Below are 21,211 nucleotides of genomic sequence, written 5' to 3'. Positions count from 1 at the left end.
CACTAAGGTACTTCACCTCCTTTGATCTGGCTGGTGGTTGTCCTAGCTTCAGGAGCCAAATGGATGTCTCAACCATAGTTTGACCATGTTCCACAGTTGTTTTCCTTTTGGATGATTTTCATTTAAGATGATATTTTACAATTCAATGGTCTGTAGCCAACAGCTTTGATCGATGTTGGAGGTCTTAAAGTCTGAGAGTTTTTCAAGTTTCAGTAATATGAATATCAACTGCATATTTGTAGCAGGTTAGCTTCAACCAGAGAGGAGCATGGTGATGAGTGGAATGACTGAAATGTGGCAATGTTGCCCCTGTACAAGAAGTACAATTCTATCTATTTGATTGTTGTGCCCTGGATTCCTATGTTGTTTAGACTCTGCGCCAGCAGTTGCCGGTCTACAGTGTAGAATGCTGATGCTAGGTCAAACAGGAGAAGTGCTGCAGCTATATTAGTGAAGAAGGTGCTTTTTAGTTCATTCCGGATGGATATTAATGCGGATTCCATATATCTTTAAGGTAACTTCTCATTTTAATTTTCTCCCCTTTAAAAGCCTTCAAAAACATCATTTTTGACTCTCAAGCATAAACCTCCTAACATATGCAGGTGGAATCAAGCCTGAGCTGGGGCCACAAGGTTTTTTTTTTACTAAGACCACCCACGGATGTGGATGACTGTACAGATGTGTGCAGTGCTCTTGCAGATTTTAATATAAGCCTTGAAGAAATTAGGTAGTGGGGTTGTGATATAGCCCCAAACATATGGACTAACTATTATCGTGTCTGAATATTCTTATGAATATTAATATTGTGTTTTTATTTTGTCTCCGTTGATTTACTGTTTCAAACAATTGTGCCTATTTTGCTCAAAACCTTACTGACTCCTTGTTGAATCTGAAGGGGTTATACACTAAGCAGACACTTAAAACAGAAGGGAAAAGGAAGCAGATTAATTTTCAGCAAGAGATGCAGACAAGCAGACAGTGGGGTTTGTTAGTCATTCTAATCTCGTTTTAGTGCCTCTTCCGGATACCAGACCAGTTGCTAGAAGTATAATATGAGTCTATAGTAATTAAAAATAAGCATTTGCAATCCAATAGGTCCCACATTTGCGAGAGTTTAAGCTATTGTCATCGTAAATGACAATACCTTTTATTTATGTTTAAAAAATCAACCCATAAATAAAAGGCATTGTCGTTTACAATGCCAAAAGCTCAAACTCTCGGAACTGCGAGACCTATTGCATTGTAAATGATTGTTGGAAATGCTGCTTTTGATTCCCCAGTTCTGCCCTGACCTTTAGTGATACTCAGAGTACGGCCTGGGGCCACATGCAGCCCTCCTGTCCTTTACATGCAGCCCCCTTGTAACAGCAGCATTGACATATCTTAAATAAGGGGGCACACATTTATTTACAGCTTATCCTCTTTTATGCTCAAGCTCGTCATGAGTCACGGTGGCGCTGTGCTCATGACGGGCTCAGCTCGTCGTGACACACGTGGGGATAATTCCCCCGCTGTGCTGAGCGTTCTATTAAAATGTGCGTGGTCATGACGAGCTGAGTTCGTTTACGAGCACCGCGGCGCTGTGCGCGCCCCCCAGCACAGCGGGGCAATTAGACACCGCGGGGAAGGGGTTAACTGAAGTCCCCTAGTCATAAGAAGTGTTTTTTGGGGGATGGGGCCCCAGTGACAACATCAACAAACAGTGGTTGTGTATGTGTGGTGGGGAGGTTTCTCACATCAGAATTGTGCTTTGAAAAACCGTACAAAATGGTGCGACTTTGAAGAATAAAGTGCGTTTTTGGTGTTTTTATGAACAGTGTCTTTTTGCATCGAGACGCATTGAATACATTTTGGAAAGTTGGGCACTTTAAAGCCCTGTGGACAGGAGCAATAGCCGCTGCTGGAGGAGACGAGTCTCCCACAAGGCCTTTGGGTCAGCTGTGGCCAGTGGTACAATGCGGAGCACACACATCCAGTAAGTGGCTTTAACTTTAGAACCCCAAGAGGTTTGGCAGAATGGGTGACAAGTGGGGTGTTTTGAAAGGGAGTCGACCAGTACCTTTGCCAAGTGCGGAAAATCGAGATGCGCGCACTTAGGACCCGGCCCCCCCGGGCCCCGCCTCCGGCCTCTTGTGGTTGGGCGGCCGGGTAGTCCAATGGGCAGCCGGCCGCCTTTCACTTCCGGGTCATTGGGTGACGCACTTCCGGAGTGGTAGGGGGCGGAGACCTGTGGCCTATTTAGGGGCCAAGCCCCGGGGCCTCGGTCTCTGTCCCTGCTACCACTCCAGTCACCCAGACCCCACGTCGGTGCTGAAACCGCCCTCCCTTCCCCTTTGCGGAACCCCTGCCTTCGTGAACTCCCACCCACCCGTCCCCTAGATTAGTGGTTAGAGGGGCATGTTGTGGTAAAGAGACCAGCGATCAGTAAAAGTGACTAACACAATGGACGGGAGTCCGCCTTGCGTACTCCATAGGCCAGCACTGAGGGGGGATATGGTAAGCTATCCGCTGGGAGGAAGTTACCACCGGCTGGGGAGGCTAGGGCGACAGATTTCGAGCCTCCTGGGTCCCTGGGCAGCCTGGTGGTCGAGGGGTGGGCCCTGGTAATGGCGGACAAGGATCAGAGGTTGGGGCCCACCACTCTAAGGGGCAGGTGCGCGGCACCTGGCGTAGGATACTCAGTTGCGAGATGCAAACCAGATGGGGCTCCTCCCTTGGTGCTGGAGGACATGAGAAGAGCCATCATAAAAGTCGTTATTAAAAGTGTGATTTTCTAAATATCATTTATGCATGTAATTTGCTTGTCATGTTTATGCATTGTTTGTGATTAAACATGGCCGTTTTTGACCCACTCAAATCTCATGGTGATTTCATTGTGGGCTTGCATGTTAATGTCAGATAGGGGGAGGTGGGGAGAATGCTGGGGGGTACGGGTCCTATGATGTAAAAAGTACAATACTACAGGTGCGGGGTGCGCCCCTTTGGCAAACCGTTCATTTTCATTCATCTTGTGGTACAACGACTAAGAATTTAAATACAATTATAGAGGACGGATTACACCACTCTACAAGCAGCCAGAATATTATAACCAAACATAACGTATGCTTTGGGTGTTCTTCTAGTCTCAAAGAATTGTGGGAACATTTGCTTCAAATTATGTATTTTTAAGCGCATTTTACCAAAACATCAATAGAAACATGTTGGGTTTTAAAAGCGAGTTGTAAAGACATAATCACGCAGCCACAATGCACAGAAACAGCTCATAGGCGTAGACATGCACACATACAAAGCGCACAGAGATATAATGCACTTACACAGTACACGCACCTACATGGGCACAGTACACGCACAGAGGCACACAGACACAACACACACGCAGACATGGTAAAACAGACAGTGCAAAGACACAGCACACATTCAAACACAGGCCCCGCTCACAGTTAACACAGATATGGCACACAGTGCACAGACACAGGCGTACATCCATGATTTCACAAACACAAAGCACAGGCATACCACACACAAAGACAGTGCATAGACAGTAGACACACAGGCTTGGGTACAAAGTAAAAGCACACATATAGACATAGTCACACACGGCACAGATATAAGGCCATGTCCAAGGTCCCACACACACATCCACAACACATAGCAACCAGACATGGGTAACCAAAATATGGCCATCACAAATGATGCAAGAAATCGGTTGAAATACCCCCTAAAACACTGGACGCTCCCACAAAGGCAATTTAAAACTCGGACTTTCTTCCTGAACTGAGTAATGAGACAAAGTCCTATTCAAATGGGTCGGGGAATACTTGGAGTGTGATTTTATATGGATGTGGCCACAAGGTAAACAAACTTGTAGAGCAAATGTGCATTACATATAATATTTGCATGATATATGCGTAGGCGCCAACTGGGAATTCGGGCACATTGCAACTATGGCGGTTGTGCTGGTACCCTGATGCCATTGTGGGGCAGGGCTAGTAACAGCTGGTGATGCGGCCGACACCAGCCCCTGAACTTCACCCAGATTGGTCAGAACAGGGATGCCCTGGAAGCACTCAGGTACTTCCGGGGCCGAGGTGGCGAGGCCGGCTCCTGCATTTTTTTTGCAGGTCGAGAGCGCGACCCCCTTTAAAGAGAGCCGCGGAGCGGTGGGAAGGTCTCTTTCCTCCCTGCGCCACACCCCGCAGACAACTCAGTCCATGCGATAGAGTTTATTATTATCTGATTTGTCCACCCACCATCCCCTGAGGCAGAAGATTTAATGAGCGATCATTTGCAGTGTGTCTGAATATTTCTCTTACAGGTTGTAATCCTTTTTTTGTCATGCATTGTATGGTTGTTTACATAACAAATGTTCTCTTGCAGGGTGGCGCCATTTTGTCGTATTTTATGTGATGGTATCCTTGATCTGCAGTAAGGTCATGATTGATTGGTGGGGCATTTTACCATCTTTAGTAGGCATCACCATTGTTAATGGGGATGCATTGGGGGGGACAGTGGGATCTCATTGTATTTGAGGGTGTAGGAGGTGACCGAGGGAAGAAATCTTATGGGTAACCGGTAAACGAGCCTACTGAGCAAGGTCACTCCGGTAAGATGGGGGACCTAGCACGTAGTTTGACCAGTCATGACCTTGCACGTAGGCTTATTCAGGATACGCAGGAAACAAAATTGTACATAATTTAGTTTTAGGTTAGGTATGGCTATGTATTAGACAACATGTTATGGTTAGCCATAAAAATAATGGTAAATAAATTGTATAAGGAAATTTGATTTATGTATGAATATTCTGTAATGATGGCAGGGTTTTCTGGGTCTAGAAAATATTAAATCTTACATATGTTTTTTCATCCTTTAATAAAATACATGTGTGTTGATTTTATCTGAGCCTCGGGGGGAAAAGGGGAGTTGGGTTGAGGTACCTGGGGGTCCATTGATGGGGAAGAGATGTCAGCTTGAGGGCAGGGGACTCGCAATACCTGTCCATATTTATTTACTTTGCAACAAGAGAATGGAAAAACACATGGACAGAGTTGAAGGAGAGAAATACTCAATTAGCCCACCTCCACCCTGAGTAACACTTTCATTTTAGCAAAGAAACAACAATGGCATCTCTCCCCTGTTCCGGCAGCCAGCTACCCACCTTTGATTGTGACGTCACCTGAACGTCACACAGTCTCCGCCCATAACATTAAAGTGATAACAATAGACTGAACTTATAAAATAGTGGCCATAAGCATGCGCTGTTAAGATTGCCATCAAAATTTAAGAATATAATTACTTGTAATTTATCTACTTTGCAAATGTCTGTTTGGATCGTTTTCACAATACTTCTACAAATAGAAAGCTCAGTGGATGTAAAGCATGTGTGTAGTTGAGGCAGGGAAAAAACCGGAAGAAGAAAAGTAGTCCCAAAACTAAGACATAAACACCTAAAGTGGAAGTATATAGTACTTGGTGCGTGCTCCATCTGAGAAAACTGGAAACAAAGAGGAGGACAAATAGGGAGGAATGCTCATTGGCAAGCCAGTATTTGTAAGGGCACTAACAGAGACCAATAAAAAGCAATCACCAAGCAATGGGCGGAGTTCAACTCCGAAAGCATAGACAACAGCTCCCTAAGCAACAGCGCAAGCGCTGTTTCCTTGACTTAAAAAGGAGACTACGTTTGTTTGGGAAAACAAAATGACTGTTTTTTAGTGGAGTGGAGTTGGACCTGTGCCCGTCTCTTGGGTTACATGTCATATTCGCCACCATGGGAACAAAATTGAGATATCTTTTACGTTCTGGATGCATGGACCCCCAGGTGTTTTGGAATATTCACAATGTTATCATTCGAGGGTACTGAGGCATGTGGAAAACAAGTGATGTGGCAAGAGTCAGAGTAAAAGTAAGATCCCCAGGTTTCTTAACTGTCAAATTATCCAACAGGCCTAACACACCTGAGTGTAGAAAAATTGAGTCTGGCTGGCTCCATGACTTGCAACAGGGATATAGAGCATATCAACTCCGTACTGCCTATATGAATGCACCCACTTCATTTGATCCAAAGGGCTTCACAAATCAATTGTAACAATCTGTTTTCAAAATGTGTTCCACGATCACTTTCAACTGTAACTGGAAATCCATACTTCGGTATGATCTCCCTCAAAAGCAATTTTGCCACAGTAACTGAGTCATTGTGACGTGTTGGAAACGCTTCCACCCACCTTGAAAACAGTCAGACAATCACTAGGACGTACCTTAATTTATTTTGTGGTGGCATGTCAATGAAATCCATTTGCAACCTAGTAAAAGGACCACCCTCCCGTCCTATGGTTCCCATGCTCACAACTGTTTTTCTGTTTGGATTGATTTGCTGGCAGATCAAACATCTCTGGCAAAGTGACTCTGCAATAATCCTAAATTTTGGATTATACCATGTCTGTCTAAACATCCTAATCATAGAGTATCTTCCTAAATGTCCTGGACCATGGTAAATCCGTGCCATGTCAGCAATCATGCACTTTGGCATTACTGGTCTGTCATCTTTGTAAACCCAAACCTCATCTTCTTCCCGCTGTCTGCAACCTGCTTTTAGCCATGTGTATTTTTCCACATCGTCTGCCTCATCTTGTAGATCTTTTACTCCTTGCCATGTCTCAACTACAGATATTAGCATGAGTGAGTTCAAAACATGGTCATTGTCTTTTTCACGATTGATTGAAAAATTGTTTTTCGGACAGTAACGAGCAATCTCATCAGCAAAGGAATTACCTTTAGTAAAATAGTCTTCGCCCTTTTTATGTGCGGCGCAATTTACCACAGCAATTTTCTCTGGTAACTGAATGCCATCAATCAATCTTTTGATCAATTTAGCATTCCTGATTGGAGTTCCCTCAGAAGGCAAATAACCTCTTTGAGAAAAAAGCTGGCCATAGTCATGGACTACGCCATATCCATACTGACTATCAGTCACTATGGTAACCTTTTCCCCGTTAGCTCTTTCACATGCACGAATTAAAGCAATTAATTCTGCCACTTGAGCTGAACGAATTCCTTCAAGAGAAGAACCCTCAACCACTTCTGCAACTGTGCAGACTGAATATGCTGCTCTCAGAATGCCCTCAACTGTTCTTAGGCAGGAGCCATCAACAAAATAAACAAAATCTGATTCTGGCAAGGGAACATCTTTTATGTCTTTTCTAGGTTTGGTGCAGTAATCTAAAACATCCAAGCACTCATGGTCAATATCAGTCTCATTTTTGATTTCAGTAATAGCACCGTCAGGCAACAATGTGGAAGGGTTTAGATTCACACATCTTGCAATCGAAACATTATCTGATCCCAGAATAACTTTTTCATATTTTGTCAGTCTACTACTTGATAAGTGTTGTGTCTTGCTTCTGGTAAGAAGAGTTTTAACTGAATGAGGTACATATACTTTTACAGGAAACCCCATTATGATCCCTTCACTTTGTTCAAGACTTAGACGTAATTCCAGAAGAAGAAGAAGAATTACCGAGTACCAGCTACAAGGATAATGTTCCTAACGGAGTGAAATTGCCGAGTAAAGAAGATCCTGGTCATAAATTCGAAGTTTCTGAGACAGATTCGGATGAGAGTGATGAAGATTCTCAAGTAAGAAAATTCAAAAAAAGAACTTGGAAAACTGAATGTAACGAAACTGAACCAAAGAAGAAACTATTAAGAAAAGGAGATAATTGACCAAGAGAAAATAAAAAATTTAAATTGGTGAATAAGTCAAATGAGGTCAATGAGATATCAAGTCAAAAAGGTAATTCTGAGAAAAATCAAGCAGGAAAGAAGATTGAAGTGATTAGCAGTAGGGGAAAAAGACCATTAAAGCCAAATCAGAAGTATAAGTCCCCTGAATGGACCTACATAATAATACCACCAGTGGTGGAAATTAGTAGTAGTAGTCAGGAGGATTTGGAAGAAACCACCAGTGATAATGATTAGAAATATTTTCTTTTCTTAAGTTGAGGTTTATTTTTGGCATAAGGCTTAAGAAATTGTGTTAGGTGACACAAGGTTGAAGAAATTGTGTTAGCTGGAAAAACACGTTGATGTAAGACGTAAAGTCGAAGAAAAGCTGTTAGAGGGTTTTAAAAAAATTTTTTTAAAGGGGAGGTGTATATAGTAGTATTTCAGTAGTATTTTTAAAATTTTGTTTTTGATCTAAGTGTAAAACAAATGCCTAATACTGACAATTCAAGGTGTACTATTTTTAGAAGATGCTGTAAAATGTCTTCTATTTGTGTGATCCTAATAATTTTGGTCTGGTTAATTTTGGCAGTCATCTTTCCTTTTGGGATAGATAAAGAGGATTACAAAGCTAACATGACAAGTAAAGCTGAAACTAAACAAGTTGTTCATGATGTAGCAGGTAAAACTAACAGAGTTATTGAGCATAAACCAAAGATCCACCAAGATAGATCTGTTGGTGATTTTTCTACTAATTCCTTCTCAAGATTATTGTCAGAATATGTAAAAGTTATGGATGTGAAGGACTGTTACGTTTGTGTGAAGCTTCCTGCTTCTGTTTCAGAGGGGGTTAAATATAACATGCTACCCCTTACTTATGGCATTACATGCAGTGTTATAGCTAGTCTGTTCTATCAAACAGGTCCTCTGGAGTACTATTACTCAGATTTTGACAACATTTTTGCTAACCTGAAAGTTGTAAATAGCTTGGACAAAGTTAAACCTGCTAAACAGATGAGGGAATTCTTTTTAGTAACTAATGAACTGACATATGAGTATGCTTTCAAAAACAATTTAACCTGCAAAATGAGAGCTGAAGAAAAATCTTTTCTTAACTTGGTTGAGAGAAGAGTGATTTACAAGAGAAATGAGATGTTGAAACAGACCAAATCCAGATTTTGGCAGATAGAGGATGAGAAGCTTAATGGTAGAAATAATTATGCTGCTATTCACATAGATGAACCTGTTAGTGGAAAATTCTGTATTAGGAGAGACAATACCTTATATGATAACTTTTTTGTGGGTGCAAGTCAATGTGAGGATACTTACCGTATCATTGGGAGATGGGGATTTAAAGGTGTCAAAGATCAATTTTCCCTGGAATTTATTTTGTTTGTGGGAACAAAGCTTACTTTAGCCTCCCAGACCATTGGTATGGGACGTGCTATCTTGGTTTGGTTTTTCCAAAATGTTTTCATGTGGACAGAAATACAGAAGGTTCGTTCGAAATTGGCAAAAACCTGAACAGATACAGGACAGAATTTTTTTCAGAAATCATGGGTGACATATTTGGTGCAATAATTCCTATGGTGGGAATAACCCTTAATGCAGTTAAAAACAGAAAGGTTTCCACAATTGTAGATAGATTGTCCACAGACACTGCAAGTGGTTTCCAATTAGTTAACACACAACTTGTTGCCACAAGGAGTATGGTTATGCAGAACCGTCTTGCATTAGACATTCTGCTAGCAACAGAAGGAGGAGTTTGTGGGATTTTGCATGTCCAGCATTGTTGTACATATATTCCCAGATAAGAGCCAGAACATAGAGATGCTTATCAAAAATATCACTGAATTTCATTCTGAAATAGAACCCCTGGAAAATGACAATTTTTCAGAACGTTTGAGTAAAAGGTTTGCAGCAATTAAAAAATGGTTTCAAGAAATTGGCAGTTCAATCATTGGCAAAGTGCTTTATCCTGTAATAATCATAGTCATAGTGACACTTTCGTTAAAAATCAGTTGCATGATTCACAAGAGGAAGAAGCATGTGAGGGAAAAGAGAAGAATTTACAAACTCAGAAAGGAACAGGAGAAGGAGATAGAATTAGAAGAGTTTTGTAGGGCACAATATGAGAGTTCCAGACAAACTGCTGAGACAGGAGTTTAGAAATACTAACACAGAAAGTGTTCAAAACCTGATGTCATCTAAATTAAAATTTGGTGAAATTTTTGGTATTGTTTGGTGATTTTGAAATCACCAGATGAGGGAGTTGATGAAGCGAGTTTTTTAAATTAAATACGTTTTGACTCGTGAAGTTAAACTTCCATAATGAATTAATTATATTAATACGTTTTTTGCACAAGTGTGTACTAATCAACCTAGAATAAAATGCATTCACAAACACGAGGGTTTAACACTATGTGCTTTTTGTTGCATCTGCAAGTTCGTTGAAAAATAATAAACTAACATTGTCTATTTGTTTTGTCAACATTAATTGCAGCTGTTTAAATAATGGCATGTGCTTATTTTAAATGTGCTTCTGTCTATGTTGTTGTCTTTTATGTGGCAAAGGCTCGTGGAGAATCCTGAGGCTCGTGTGAAGATGGTCTTTATAATGCTGCTTACTTGTGCTTAAAACCAGATAACATAAACGAATGGGTTAACATTAGTAAAGGGGGTGGGTAACAGAATTACTTTCATTACTCAAATTAATTAATGTTTTGTGTTTCTTTGCATAATAGTTATCGAAAAGAGGCTTGAGGCCCAGCTTTTAAATGGGTGTTTGGAATCCTGTTGTGATGAGCCGAGCACAGCTAAAGAACGTGGATAAACTTGCCACAAATAATGTCCATCAGAAAATAAGTTAATGGAACTGTGCAAGATGTGCTCCGTGTTGTATATTTTCCAAGGACAGGAAGCGGCAGAAAAGCCAAGCTGAGGAAGCAGCGAACTGTTATTTAATGAATTGTTGCAATATCCTCGGAAGCTAATGTCGTTTGTGGACAAGGGACAAAGACCTTTTAGAATTGCACATTTTGGAATGAAAAAGCAATGATCTCATGCGGACTGATGGCTGTCAGCCAATCAAATCGCTGGATGTCTTTAAAAAAAGTATTCTTTTAGTTAGTTTAAGATAGAGAAAAGGTATAAAACTTGCCCCTTGGGAGGAGCTTTGTTGGCTTGTTCCTGATTCCTGAAGGGCGTGAGATGCTGTCGGACTTTTGACTCACGTAAGAGTAAACCGAACTAATGTCTTTTCTTTAGATTTCTAAATAGTTAGATAGGGAAATAGAATTTAGGGAATGAGACTCCTTTTTGCTTAAATACTTCTTATGCGGATCCGTTTTAAAATGACAGTCTACTGTGCCTTTACTTAATTAATAAAATTTGCTTTGAAAAATGCTAATAAAGATTTCTTATTAAAATGCTCCTTATTTGAAAATAAAATTAATAAAATAGATTTTGAAATGACAAGCTGGTCTTGTTCTTTCCTGAGTCTAGTTACCATCAGTTAATCCATTGCCTAGGTGACTTAATTAAATGTTCTTTAAAATAAATATGATAATGATATACTGCAGTTGTATATAAAGTGTAAATAGTTTGTGTATAGTTCTGATTAATTAGGTCACATGATTCAGTTGGCCAATATTTGTCTCAGTCATTTATGGGCCTTGTGAAGTGTTTATGATTAATGGTGAGTATCATGGTATTGGGTGGTATTGTTGAGATAGATTTCCTATAGGGCAGCTGGATCACCATCTACATATTTTTTAATAACAATCTGAGCAAGTCCTATGGACACACACTTATCCTTTTCACAAATCCCAGAACCTAGTCCACTGTGCCCTCTCACAAGTAGAAGTGAAGATACAATACCCAGTAATTGAACCAGGACTGGGGTTTTAGCAAACTTTTCAGGTTTAATTCACACAGACAAGCAATGTGGTTAGTCATGAATGAATTTGGGCCCCTGTGCTCTCGAATCCTTCATCCTTCGTGAACCAAAAATGGCATTCTGAATACACAAACATAACTGGGGGGGTTCAGTTTGTAGAGTGCACTGTGTAAGAAACATTGTGCACTATGGTTTAGATCAAAAAACTTCAGACTGGGGGGGTGGGCAGGGACCCCTGGGGAGGGCCTTACTGATCTTGGAGGAGGAGCATGTATAATAACCTTGGGGAACGCAGACAAATAGCATCCTTGGTTTTTAATGAAAGAAAAGAGAGTGGCACTGTGGCACTCTGTAAAGGGCCATTCGTGACGTCTTTTGTCACTCCTATCCTGGCTCAGAGTAGATGCCAAAGCAGGGATAAGGATAGATAGTCCAAATAACCCACAATGTCTCTATTTCATATTTCTGATTAGGGAGAACAAGGAGGCCGCGAATAAAATGGTGGCAATCATGTCTGTGCATTTTTAAAAGAGAAAGCCGAAGGTAACTGCAATGTTTGATTTGTTGAAATATTTTAGGGATGCCATTTTTATGAGAACGCGTTTGGCAATCATGAGGGGGGGGGGGGGGGGGGGAGTGCCTGCCCGTTTTTTTGTCACGGACAGTGGGGTGCGGCTTACAAAAGTTTGAACATCGCTAACCTAGCTGTTTTGTGATGTTGAGCAGTCACTTCCGCCTCAATCTGCTCGAAATTAGGTGCGCTTGTAAGGTCAAGCTGTGAGTACTCGCCGTCCTCGTATTATCATTCAAATAAAAAAAATGGACGCCTTCTGACAGGAGAACGTGTGAGCAGTAAACAAGCCCTGTTCTTTTCATAAGAGGAATTATGCAGCTTGGCAGTTTCTAGGAAAGCACCCCCTCACCCCCCTCTTCCGAAAATCACCCTCGCGCTTTGCTGTGACAAAAGCAGCGGCTTTTCTAAAGGCAGAGGGAGCAGTGGCACAGAGAAGGCAGCTCGCTGGAAACGAAAAGGGGAGAAACACCGAGTGGCCGTGATTAATGACAGCGGGCTAGAGGAGAGCCGGGACGAAGCCGCCACATATATCATCCTCCCCATCAGTCACCGCTCCTCCCATGGCCCTCTGCGCGCAGGCCCCTATAAAAATGCCTTGTCCGCTTCAGACTGAAATAGCAGCTCCACCAAAAAGGGAAAAAAAAGCGAAGTGACAGAGGGGTGATTGGGCCAACAAGACAATGGCAGCAAAAATCACTGCGAGATATTCCAGCGGAGAATGTGCAGCCTGTAATCACTCAAGATTTCTGCAACTTGACTCTCCACATGCTGAAGCCACGCTTTCAAGGTCTTATCTGCCATATGGCTCCCTGTTTGGATGATTTATTAGGTGTGGAAAGCGCACTGATAAATTTTACTGCATTTCCCTGAATAGGCAACCTACAGTGTCAATAACAAAGCTCCAGGCCGCTTTAATGAAAACTGCAAGCACCAAAGGGTAACCATTTATTTACGACTCGCTATAGCGTTACAGGGGCAGGATTTATCTCCCCTTCTCACGCACTCTGCAGAAACCAACCCTGGCCAGCAGAGAGACACTCCGCAGCCATATGTCAGGGAGTTGCACAGTCGCAGGTATGGTCGTAAAGCCGCAGCGATGACTATTTCTGCAGGACAAACTTGATTGAACTGTTTGAACAGCTAGCTGCAGTCACATGCTGTGGTCCTGTAACATGCATCGGTGGCACGGGCGCTCGCACTGGGCACGTTTTTGGCCAAAGTGCTTGAAAACACGGTTTTCCGTTTGCATTTCGACCTTGAGACTGGGAATCGTTTAATCTAAATGTGTGATCCTAAATGATGCTTTTACATATTCACTAATGACGTGTAATCTCATGTAATGCCTTAGAAAATAGACATAGCATAAATCAATGAAAATATAATTGTTCCTTTAAAATGTACTTTGATGGCGTAAGCACCTAACGCTGCCTTTATATGTTTTTATAGCGCCCGCCGGCTTTCAAAGGGCTGTGAAGTTGTTGCGATAAAGATGAGCAAAGGAAGCGTATGGCGAAACAGTTTTTAAAGCTCTATACAAAACGTTTGAACAATGCTACTAAAAAGCATTGATTTGAAACCGTTGCAGGCCCCTGTGCAAAAGTGTATATTATAATAGTAGTAAAGGCGGCATTTAGTGCAACTGTCCCATATCGCGGTACTAAGCGTCACAGCAGGAGTAGAAGGCGTGTTGAAGAAAAACAACTAGAACGGTGAAAATAAGCATTCGTCGGGATCTGAGTGGGGCGCAGAACGAGACAAAGAACACTACACCACGAAACAGTAACATTCCACGTCAGTGCCGGATTGGCCTTTCATCCCACCGGGCATTTCGCCACTGGGCCGGAGCCTCTGTCTCTTCCAGCTCCTGGGGGTAACTGCAGCAAGCTGGGAACTTCGGGGGAGGCTGGGGAAGGGAAGGGGGTGGGGGTTGGGGGGTAGAGAGGGAGGAGAAAATGGGAGAGGGATGCTGGAAAGTGAGAGGAGGAGAGGAGGTACGGAGATGAGAGATGTAGGAGGAGATGGTAGAGAGAACGCGATCAGAGGGAGGAGAGAAGGGGAGAAAGATGGATGGATGGATGGAAAGGGAGGGATGTAGAGGTAGTGAAGGGGAGACAGATGGATGGATGGACGTGTGGACAAAAGGATGGGTGAATGGATGGACAGACGGATGGATGATTTATGGAAGAATAGATTTATGTATGCAGGGATGGATGGACAGACGGACAGATGGATGGATGGAAAAAGAGAGATTGCACATGGTGGTGAAGAGAGCAGCACTGCTTTGGACATTTTGTCAGGGCTGTTTTTGATTCCCCAGTCCGGCCCAAGTCCACGTTACCTCTCAAGACCGAGCTAGCCCTCTGAGAGTACTCTTGATTGTACCTGTGCCTTTACCATGCATAGCGCCCTGCTTCCTTTTGGCTAGATTAGCGCTTTAGAAATACCACACATACATGAAGGCACACAATGTCAGGGACAAGAAAGCAAAATGAGGGAATGGTTGATCATGGCCAGTTAAGTGTGGATTACTAACTATGGCCTATGTAAGTGCAAGTGTACAGAGAGTACACTGGCGTAATGAAACTTGAGGGGACCCCATGCAAGGCACGTGGAGGGGCCCTCTCCGGACTCAGTCACGATCTCCCGGCCAGAAGGGACCCTCTGGAGCTTGGGGCCCCCTGCATAGCGGTGGCTGCAGGAACCTGTATTGTGCCCGAGAGAGTAGTTTCTGTACAGAGTTTGAATCTAGAAGGACAGGAGCATGATGGAGCCCTATGCACAATATGAATGTATGAGAAGAAATGGTTAGGACAGACTTCCACCATGAAACTGAGCAGCTCCTGTGAACAATGAGGGCAAACAAGACAAGGTTATTAAAATAACATAACAGAACCTACTACAAGGAGCAGAGGGACGGAGGATTATTCAGTCTCATGAAGTGGTTTCTAAATTAGCATATTTTCAGGAATAATTTGAAATCAACGAAAAAACAGGAGTGTCAGATACACCCTGGAAGAGCGTTCCATATTGTAATGAGCAATGGCCACGGATGAGCCGCACAAGGTGCGGATCGTCTGGTAACATTGGGTGCAGAATTTTTGAATTACAGTTTTCATGAATCTCCTAACTGGACGTTTTTTCTATAGTCCAAAAAACGTTAATAAATCTACGACCTCCAAAAGGACGCTGGGTAGGCCAGGATTATCTTATACCATATGTTCTATTTAACAGAAGATTCTGTTGGCATTTGTGGTACAAAATGGAGGTATGAGGATGCTACACATAGTTAAATCCCTCCTAGAAGACACACATTTGAGTCCAGTATATAACAGGGCAGTAGTGTAATGTAATTCAGTAGGAGGGTAAGTCCAGGTGAAGGGATACCAGTACAACAGTGAACTTGCTTGGCAAGTAAATTTGTTTACAATGTCAGCACACTAATGAGGCACTACTGTGGTGTTGACCTGGTTAGATGAAGCCTGTGTGTTGTAGAATGCTTAGCACGGATTGAGATGATGTGTGATGCTTTAGAATGGTTGGATCAAATGTAGGGATTGGAAGATGTGGTTGGAAGTGAAGAAAGTTAGTCTGGGAAAGACTGGAGACTGATGCATACGCTATAACTCTGTTGTGAGAAGTTGGCCTGATATATGAAGTCTCCAATTCTGGGGGCACCTTGTATCAGTCCAAACAATCCCTTATGGTGTCAGGTTGTAAGTCAACCTTATAGACAAGCTATCCTAAGGGTAGCATGGACTAAGCAGCCTTAAAGGCTTAACTCAAGAGGTCGTGTTAAGCAAGCTGTTTTACCAATCACAATCCTGTAATATCAAATGAAAGGACACCACACAAGTTATATATTATAAAAATATATGTATTTATTACTAGAATAATCCTCTGTACTCTTTATGAGTGCAGAGGCACAAGCGTTTAAACAAAAGCACAGTTAAACATATAAAAGTTGCACAATTATGGATGAGGCCCAGGGGCCACGCAAACCATATATTAAAAAAGTGGTATAAGTATCACTAATCGAACAGTGGTCAGGCCTAGGGCCTGGGGAATCACTGGGAGCAGTCGGGACTAGCAATGCTGAAGTCGGGAAAAGCCCGCGGGATTCAGGTGCAGCGCTTAAAGCACAAACATGCACCAATGTAAAGTCAATGGTGCGTAAAAGTTACAAAGTTACTGTTAAAGGAACCTTCCGACTGACCTAGAAGGACGAAACTTTAGACATATACACTAGAGGTGTATACCAGTGCAGGAGCACCGGCGTTGCTGAGTTACCTCAGCCACAGGAAGCGGGTGCATAGGTGCAAAGTAGTGTCGGGTTTCGTCACGCAGGTCGATGGTGCCTGAATATGAAGATGCTGTAGGCGTCGAGAAAAGAAGTGTCCGGTGTTATCCAAGGGTGGATCGAAGATGTAGATGACCTGAAAGCAGAGGGGACAGAGTCTGGGTCACTCAGCAGTGACCAGGGTGGAACCAGGAAGGAACCAGGCAATGTCGGGCGCAATCAGGTCGATGTTGTGAAGCTTGTCTCCGCTGCCACGTAGACTCTGGGGCACCGAGGATGTCCAGGAGTGAATCACGAGCTGTCCCATGAAGGTTCTCGCTGTCGGCGGTGTCGACTTCCGGATTAGAGCAAACAAACCTTGGCAAGCGCAACCCATGCAGGATTCGAACATCGCTTAATACTCGGACCAGCAAGGTCAGAGCGGGTGCTCCTTTTCAGGGGAGCGAGGGCAAATCTGGAGCAACCAGACTCACAAGTCAGATTCAAAGGTTCGTCGGTACTGGGGCCGCTAGCCAACGGGCAAGCGACCGGACCAACGCATTGAGCCAAAAGATGCAGAAGGGCCCCACGCAGCACTCGGTGAGTGTAGAGGGATGAGCTTCGGTGCAAGAGTGGCTCAGGGCTGGGTCTTCTCAAACTCCAATGCACAACTTCGAGGGAGCCTCGAAAGTTGCACGGTCAGCGCCTCGTGGTCTTTTCAAGATGGCTGGCCCCACACTTCAGGTCGCCTCCATGGGTCTCAGCTCTGCAGGGACTGTGGATCGGGCTGTTAGAAGGCAGGCACGCTGGGTCTTGTTGGTCTCTGTTGCTCGAGTTCCGGCGGGAACTGCAACAATGCAAACGCCGAGGTGCTGGATGGTGCCTGTTTGCACAGGGTGGTTACTCCTTGACCACAAGGGAGATTCTTCAGTCTTCTACGTCGAGTAGGATGTCGAAGGGTCCAGACTTTTGTGTCATAAGTTTCAGTCAGGATAATCTGAGTGCGTTGGCACTGCTCCCATTCGTATACCAATCTAGGGGGCTGGATTACCTGCTAGGTCCCTCCTATGGGTGGGACCCAGGAAGGGGGTGGTTACACCCCTTTCCCTTTGTCCAGGGTCACGCTGGGACTGGGGCTGGTTTGCCCCAGAACCGGTTTGACCGGATTATGCAAGGGGAAGCCTTGTGCGCCCCAGGCACTGTCTAGTTTCTTTCAGCCCTCCCTACCCCAATACACGATCTCCTGTCTGGGGAGGTGTAGCACCTCCCTGCGACAGGAAACCCTTTGTCCAGGCCTCCTCTGCCAAGTTTCGGTCAGCAGCAGGACGTCAGACTCGTGTCAGTGGCAGCAGCATCCATTTTGTGATGCTGAAGCTCTGGTTAGGATTACCCGCGTTTTAGTAAAGTAACATGTCTTCTCCCTCTAGAAAGGTGGAATGCTATCCCCGTCAACAGGACTGTTGAGGGGATAGTATTACAAATCGTATGACACCTTACACAACATGTTTTGATAAAGCCAAACCAAAGTTAGCACATAACCGCGACGGATTATAATGCACTTAAGAGTATATGGTATGGCATTATCCTGGAACAGCTAAGGGAGTTGTTCCCGACAGCTGCAGACAGGCTCAGCTCATGCTCGAGCACCATCTCACGTAAAACCAAGCACTCTGCCTCCAGGATTGATAAGGCCTGCCATCGGAGTGACTTATAGGTTTATATGTGTCCAGATATAGGTTTAGATATAGGTATACTATATCTAAGCAAGGGGTGATTACACCACCTTGCCCCAGCTGAGTGATCAGCCAGTTGTGTCAATTTAAGAACCAGCCAGGGGTGGCAAAAGCTATGCTGCAGCCCCTGGTAGGCCTTGGATGCACCTATGCCCTTGGCACCTATGGTGCACTGTATAGGGGCTGACAAGGTGTCCAGTACCAAGTTGGTGATGTACCTATAGTACATGTCTGTGAATTTAGAGAGAGAACAGCAGGCTGTGGGTCTGATTAGCAGGTCCACAGCCACATTAAGTCGAAAACCAGTGAAGCAAAAAGCAAAAATTGGGGAGAAAGGCCAGAGGCCATAATGAGAGGAGCTCTGCCATTAAATTGCTTACCCACAACGTTCAAGTTTGATTGACTTGTCCTTTGCTGTAAGGACCCACCTACTAGCCATGGGGTACCACATTGTTTGTCCCTCCTACCAGAAGAAATAAGACAGCAGGAAGAGGATCTAAAAGTCAAGGGAAACAACTGTGGTTAAGTCAGAAGCACTAGTCAGAGTTGATAGCAATCGCTGGCAGCACCAGTGACCAAGCTCTTCTAAAGGCAGGTTCTTGTGACTGGCCTCAAATGCTGGTGCAAGACTTGTGCCAATTGACAGTGACAGGAAGATAGGTGTGACCTAGATCACAACCAACATCACAATATATAAAAGCAATTGGTTTTGGAGAAGATCCTTTTCCTCTGATTAATCTCATCGTGCAAACCCTGAAACCATTATAGAAAGAACTTAAAGTATGCATCCAACTCACCTCTAATTATCTGTGTCTGAACAATCAACAGCAATGTATACTCAAGAACAGTGGCGGCTAGTAGGGAATGGTGGCAGGCGGGAAGGGGGATTTAGAAAAAAAAGACTTACCTTGTTGTCATCTGTCACTACCAGCAGCCTCTTCTCTGTCCTCACTGTTCTCCTGGCTCCAGGCAGCAGCCAAGCTTCCAGGCTCTGCTAAGCCAATCAAAACACTTTTGTCACCATGACAGCAGCATCATGATTGGTCTGAGCGCCATGTTTAGGAGCTCAGATGGGGGGGTGGGAGGCTGTACTTGCTCTCCACCCAGGCTGTACAAAAAAGCTGGTGGAGAACATTTTATGTGCGCATTATGGTTTGGCCGGGCCAAGATGGTCGGTCAAACCGTCTTGCATATTTGGTGTAGCAGCCACCACTGCCTGGGACAAGCCCAGCCCGCCCCAACCTTGCTCGCTCCTTACTGAAGAATAAAATGATAATAACGTTGAGTTATTAACCCCTTCGATGCTCATGACGGAACCGTTCCGTCATGACCACACCCATTATCATTATAGTTCAGCACTTGCCCTTCCGGACGTGCGCCGCTACTACTGGTCCTCTCAACTTGCCGCCCTCAACCATGGATTCTACGGCCCTGTGGGTAGTCCCGGCTATGCCATGGATAGATGGCTATTGGGAGACGGCAACTATTATCGGGCCCTATATTCGAAGTCCTTTGACCGGCGGTTGACGGGCCCTACACGTACGGCTGTCCACATTTGGCGGACGGTCACCAAGGCGCAAGGTTGGCAAGGCAGACTAACCAGATTCACCCCCCTTTTTGATTCGGACATCCTGGGTAGACTGTGGCACACCAAGGGGTTTGATAAGTGGGACCTCATTGGAATCAGCAGAGTTGAGGACATGCTTTCCAAGGGCACGATTAAGACCTTTCCCCAGCTGCAAACCGAATACCAACTGGGTGCGACGGAGTTTTTCCGATACGCCCAACTGAGACATGCGCTGCTCTCGGCTACCCCGCCAGACGGCGACATTCCGGAAAGTTCCCCTCTTGAGGATAGGATATTGGATGGGCATATGCCGGATAGCGCGATTTCCCTGTCCTATAAAAAATTGATAAACGTGCGCACAGATCTCCTCTTTGGCTTGCGGGACCAGTGGGTGGCGGATGGCCTGGAACTTGATGATGAAGATTGGCAGAGCGCGATTTCCTCCCCTAAAGAGGTTGCAATTTCCTCCCGTCTCCGCCTCGTGCAATTCAAGATCTTGCACCGGGTGTATGTGACGGGGCCCCGATTGATGCGCATGGGATACTCGCCGGACGGGCTCTGCCGCAGAGGTTGCGGAGCCCTCGCCACTTTCCTACATATCCTCTGGGAATGCCCCGTAATAGCCTCCTACTGGAGGAGGGTGCACCGTATCATGGAAGAGGTTACTGGCGTGATTGCTCACGCGGAAGCTCGGAGATGCCTTTTGAACGTGTGGGAACCCTCTGACCATAGCGTAGCACAGACTAGGTGGGTAACCCTTGGGAACATGGTGGACAAAAGAGACATTGCTCAGAAGTGGGGCGCGTCCGCGGCCCCGCTGGTGGTACAATGGAAAGCTAACATGGACTGGTGCATGTTCCGTGAGAAGACAGTCTACGTGGCACGAGGGAGACCTCAAACTTGGAATAAAGTGTGGGGGGCCTGGAATGCATAAAGGGGAGATGTTTGCTTGCCACCTGAACCAGTCTCTCTAGATGATCATGTGCCGCCCTGACCTGTGACCCCAACTGAGCTTTGATGTATTGCATCCTCCTGTTTTCCTCCCCCCCCTCTCCTTCCCATCCTGACATCCTCTCCTGGATGACCGCTTCCCTATTTTCCTCCCCTACCCGTCCCTGACGCCCTGATTCATATTGACTCTATTGCCACTTTCGCGCCCTCTGGCGCTTTCTGTTGCATTTTTTGCCATAATATAAAAACAACCTTGGAAGATTATGTTTGGATCTTTTTGCACTATTGCTCTCATATTACCCATGCTGCCTTGCCTCCGGGATGTCAGGCTGAATAGCTGTGTGCTCTGCTCTAAATAAAGGTTTTCAAAAATTATAAAAAAATTATAGTTCAGCACTGGAGGGGAATATGTGTAGCAGCGATGAGGTTAACATTGCGTTATTATAATTTATATTTCTTTTTACACTTAGTGGGGCAACGTTGTTTTCTGCCT

Source organism: Lissotriton vulgaris, chromosome 5, assembly GCF_964263255.1.
Source record: "Lissotriton vulgaris chromosome 5, aLisVul1.2, whole genome shotgun sequence".
Lineage (NCBI taxonomy): Eukaryota > Metazoa > Chordata > Amphibia > Caudata > Salamandridae > Lissotriton > Lissotriton vulgaris.
This window is presented reverse-complemented; position numbering follows the sequence as displayed.